Below are 5000 nucleotides of genomic sequence, written 5' to 3' on the forward strand. Positions count from 1 at the left end.
AAAAAACCGGGTGAGTTGAAATCAACGTTAACCCAAAGGGGATCACTTTTTTTTATTTGACCACTACTAAAAAAAACTCACTAGGCGGCCAAAAAAACCGAAAATGACGTCAAAATAGGGGTTTGTTCGGGGTTTTTTTGCGTAACCATCGTTAATTTAAGCCGACACTAAACCCTCTAGGACTCTAGTTTGACGTCTTTTGTAGGTTTTGTGCTCTAGTAAATGTCTTTATAGAACTAAAGGGAAAACAAGTTATTTAAATTGGTTGAACTAGGGAAATACAACTCACGATTTGTTTTCTTTTGTAGCAAAAACTGGCATTTTGACGTCTTTTTTTGGTCAGAAATAACTTTTTTCTATGAGCTCACAAACGACAACTCACTACGGTGCAAAAAAAAAACACAAATAATAGTCAAACTGCCAGCCCTTTTGGTTTTCAGTATCAGCTTAACTTTACGATGGCTACGCTATAACTTAACCATGGCTAAGGTTTCTGTCGGGCTAAAGTTTACGAGGGCTACGACAACCCCAAAAAAAATTGTCAAAAAGGAAGACAAAGATCACGGGAATATTAAGGAGCGATCTATATCATGTTTTCGTCCAACCAAGCTAAATCACAGGCCCTTTTGCTGTCCAACGTTGGAAATTTTCCTCAAAAAATTTAACACGTGCTTTGTTTTTGAAAGTTTTTTAAAGTAAACAACACATGTTCAAACTGAACAACTGACCCAAACGTGATGTGGATTTTCAAAAAATCGAGCACTTTTCACTATTATCACTTTTAAACACATATTCCAAAGTATCAATGCCTCAAGCACATGGAAGGTAATAAACTGCCCATTGTATTGCAATCAATACTCATCAATGATAGTATGCCTTTCTAAGAAGCTCAAAACATTGCCACCAAAATATAACGGGCCAACACCAAAACTATGTGAAACCTTGAACTTTTAGCGGTTAATAGTTTAGTGAGAATTACTCATAAAAGCGGATCAAAAAGCAATAACAAAGACCCGAGTGACGTCAACTTCGTTTATCTATAAAATCATGTGTTTCCTATCCACGTCTAACAACAATTCACTTTTTTCTTTCGTTTTGGGAAATCGTCTTTTTTTTAAGTAATAATATTTTCTCAGTGTCGGCCGTAGTTTATGATGCTACGGTTCGCCCCGGCGTAATACCAGTTTTATATGATACCCACATATATTTGACCCCCCAGTCAAACTGGTATTACGTCGGAATGAAAAAGGAAGGGAAAATCGTGACGTCATACCCTCCACTTTTCCGGTTTTCCCAAAAACATTGGGGTGGTATGTAAAAACCCATTCAGGACAATAATGAATATTACGTATTGAATCTTAAAGGGGCCCAATTATTGTAGTAGATAGTAAGGGGCTTACAAAAACTCACAACATTTCCACCGATGTATAACGGACAACACCCAAAAGTAGTGTTTTTAGGCCGGTTTAAAACCGTTTTGTGAGAATTACTCATAAAGGCGGATGGCAAAAAGCATAACAAAAACCTGAGGACGTCAAATTCGTACTATCTATAATATATGTAGGCAGATTCTTAGGGGTTACGGGACGTAAAAGAGCGTGAAAGTTGTGCCTTTATGACACCAGTTTTTATTTAGACTAGAAAATAAGATGCAAACTCTGAAACCAAAGATCGCAGTTTTTACAAGGGGTCTATTCATCCGGGAAAATGGTTTTACACTTCCCTTGAATTTTGGAACATTCTATTACATCACCTTTTTTCCCTATTAGGGGAAAAAAAACGTTCGGTTTTAAAGAAAACTGATCAAATTAAAAAAATTTTAGTGTATTGAAATTTTAAAATGACAAAAATATTATATCTACTCACCCCAAGCGTTAGTATCTATTTTTCTCAATTATATACGGAAAGCTGAAAAGTTAAAATTTCTTCAAAATGAAATCCAACTGGGTGGGAATTATTTCCCTTAGCTATGTCCAACACGTGAATACTGCATGTTTTGAGGACAACTTAGCTTAACTCCTCAATCCTAGGGTTTTTCTACAGTTCAAAATTGGGGGGAAAAAAATGATTAAAAATGAGTAGTGCATAGATTTTTCTATTCAACTACCCTTAAAATTTAAAAAATTTTTAAAAATTATCATTACTTTTTTTTCTATGCCTAAGATAGAATGCGCTTGGCCAAGGGTTCACAACATTGCCATCCGGGAAATAAACGACCAACCACAAACTCTGTGTAACCTGAACTTTTTAGTCTGGTTAGTACAGTTTAGTGAAACAACTCACAAACGCGATGGCAAATACAATAACAAAGGCCTGGTGCGTCATCTGCATACTATCTAAAATTTTGTCTCAGAAAAATGTAATAAATACACGGGTAAAAGAAACCCCCGGGTAAGACAGTATCCCTTTGGGGAAAAGAAGCTCATAACATTGCACCGGGAAGAATAACGGACCAACCCCAAAAAACTGTGTGTATCCACGAACGTTTATGTCAGGTTAATACAGTTCAGTGAGTATTCTCATAAACGCGGATGAAAAAAACAATAGCAAAGGCCTGAGTGACGTATCTTCGAACTATCTTTTCTACGGATATACGGTATTGGGGTTAAAAGGGGTTAAACTGAGTCCCTACATCATTTCTTTCAGGTATAAGTGTGATTTTCCCTCAGTTGACCTTTCCCTCATGGGTCCGTCGGCGTTACGGTCGGTCCATTTTTTTTCATCATAGCACGCAGCGGCGCGGAGACTAAAACGAAAATACAGACATGAAACTTGGGCTCCTCCGATGTGGGTGTCCGATGTCAAGTAGTAAACTGGCCTTTGAGTATAATGTACCTGATGCAAAAGCGTTTATAAAACAAATCATAACATCCTCCAGCCGATATAGATATATGCGCTTGGCTAAGAACTCTTTAACGTTGCCACCCCGGAAGTATAACGGACCAACACACAAAACTTGTGAAACCAGAACTTTTTTGTAGTGGGTTATACAAATTAGTGAGAATCACTCAAAAACGCGGATGGCAAAATAAATAAAAAAGGGCTTAGTGACGTCATCTTCATTCTATCTATAATAGTTCGAAGAGACGTCACTCAGGTCTTTGTATTGTTTTTTGCCATCCGCTTTTTATGATAATGCTCACTGAACTGTATTAACCTACATAAACTTCAGGGATCACACATTTTGTGTTTTGGTCCGTTACATTTCCCGGGATGGCAACGTTATGAGATTTTACCAAGCGCATACAATCTATATCCCGGGAGATTTATGATTTTTTTTACAAACGCATAGCATCAGGGACATTATACTCAAAGGCCATGTTTTCCTACTTGACATTTGGGCACCCACTCGGGCATATCTATAATGAAAGAAATGACGCAATCAGAACACGAGTGTTTTTGTCATCCACATTTGCTATAATTCTCACTAAACGATTACCAGACTAGAAAAGTTCCGGTTACACTAGTTTTGTGGTTTTTGGGCCTTTTTACTTCCGGGGTGGCAATGTTAAGACTTCTTAGCAACACATATTATTATCTTTTGTTATTTTCCCCGGCTGACCTTTCACCTTTTCCCTCAGTTGGGACTCTTCACTGTCTGTCTTTTTTTCATCATAGCGCTCACAAAATTGCCATCCGGATGTATAACGAACCAACACACAAAACTATGTGTAAATTGTAACCATGAACTTTTATATCTGGCAATACATTTAGTGAGAATTACTCATAAACGCGGGTGGGAAAATAAAAGCAAAAACCTGAAGATTTGGCCTTGGCCCAAGGGGGTTCACAACATCCATCCGGAAGTTAACGGACCAACCACAAACTCTGTGTAACCATGAATTTTATAGTCGGGTTTAAAACGTTTAGTGAGAACAACTCACAAACGCGGATGGGAAAAAAACAACAAAAGGGCCCGATGACGTCATCGCATACTATCTAACCTTTAGCTATGCGTTTTGTAAAACAAAAAACACACAACATCCGCCGCTGATAAGATATATGCGCTTGGGGAAGAAACCATAACATTGCCATCCGGGGGTATAACGGGGGCCCAAAACACATAACGTTGTAAACCCTGAACGGTTTTATCAGGTTAATACAGTTCAGTAGAATTACTCATAAACGCGGATGGCAAAAAACAATAACAAAAACCCGAGTGACGTCATCTTGAACTATCTAAAAACCAGCCACTAGAACCCTCTAGGGCGGCAGTTTGACGTCATTTTTTAGTTTGTGTAGCTCTTTAAGTGCGTTAGTAAGCTCAAGGAAACAAGTTATTTCATTGGGGTTTAACTATTGAATACATCTCCGATTTGTTTTCTTTTTTTTCAAAAGACTGCATTTTGACGTCATTTTCTGGTCAGTGTCAGCTATAAATTTACGAAGGCAAAAACCGTAGCCATCGTTAACATATAGCCTGACACGAGAACTCCTAGGACGGCAGTTTGACGTCATTTTTAGGGTGTTTGTCGTAAGTAAGCTCAAGGAAAAAATTATTTTATTGGGGTTAACTATTTAATACAACCACGATTTGTTTTTTTTTTGTGGCAAAAGACAGCATTTTAAGTCAAATTTTTTGGGCAGTGCGGCTATAAATTTACGATGGCTACGATAAACGCACCAGCACACAAAACCCTCTGACCTTGAACGTTTTTAGCGATTAATACTTTGTGAAAACTACTCATAAAACAGGGGTGCTAAAAAAAATAACAAAGAGCTAAGGTCAATTTCTTTTTCCCGAAGATAGAAACGGAAAACCTTTTTTAATTTAACGGTAGAAAACCACGCCTCCGGAAAATCGTCCATTTTAAAAAAGGGGAGTGGTTTGTAGACACGAAAAATAAACATTTTACTATCGGGGGATTGTTAATAAAATACCCAATGTTCTACGCTTGTCAGTAGAATCCCCCACAAAAAAAAAATTTTAAATTTTTCCGTTTTGAATATGATCAGAAAACCATTATAAGTAGTCCCCTTTTTTCAATATAAAAAAAATA

This window comes from Berghia stephanieae, chromosome 6 (genome assembly GCF_034508935.2).
Source record: "Berghia stephanieae isolate SIO BIC M18660-M18661 chromosome 6, UCSD_Bste_1.3, whole genome shotgun sequence".
Lineage (NCBI taxonomy): Eukaryota > Metazoa > Mollusca > Gastropoda > Nudibranchia > Aeolidiidae > Berghia > Berghia stephanieae.